This window comes from Myotis davidii, unplaced genomic scaffold, assembly GCF_000327345.1.
Source record: "Myotis davidii unplaced genomic scaffold, ASM32734v1 scaffold747, whole genome shotgun sequence".
In the NCBI taxonomy this organism is placed as follows: Eukaryota; Metazoa; Chordata; class Mammalia; order Chiroptera; family Vespertilionidae; genus Myotis; species Myotis davidii.
Window position 1 is genome coordinate 491,069 of NW_006298695.1, and position 727 is coordinate 491,795.

Below are 727 nucleotides of genomic sequence, written 5' to 3' on the forward strand. Positions count from 1 at the left end.
CGCTGTGTTCACAGGTGAAATCCTTCAAGCTGAACCTACTCGTTCAGATTCCTCCAGGAGCCAGTGCACCCTCTCCCAGCACCGCAGGCCACTGCCGCCTCCTTAGGGGGCTGGCACCCTCACCCAGGGCAGCCTGCTGCCAGTGACTGACTAATATGGGTGTACAAGGCGCCAGCCTTGCTGCGAGTTCTGTCCACACCTGCCCTCTCCCCATCCCCCCTCAGGCCCACACGGAGGGGCAGGTTGTGACCCTGAGTGACGTCAGCTCCACGCCTCCATCAAAAGTAGTAGAAAATGGCAATTGTGTGCACAGCTAAAAAGCGAGACCTGCCACTCCTCTCCTCGGAGCAGAGGGTTGCCTGGTGGTAACACCGGGCCAGGCCGAGCGGGGTGTGCCAGGGCACCTGTCCCCGGCCCACACGAGCAGGGCGTGGGCTCTGGCGCCCTGCCTGTGCTGGCTTGCTGTCCACCCTGGTTCTCAACGATTATAAGAACCGTAGCAGAAAAGCCCTAGATTCTCTCCAGAAATAGCTTCCGGGGGCTGGGAAAGCAAAACTCCACACCCTCCCCCGAACACGCCGATCAGCTGGCTGCCTCACCCCGAGGCCATGGGCTCGACCAGCGCGCGGTGCAGTCCCTCGGCGAAGGCCCCCCCACGCGGCGCAGGAAGAGGGCTGTCGGGGGTGGGGGGGGAGGGCTGCCCCGGAGGAGGGAGGGCTGCGGGGGG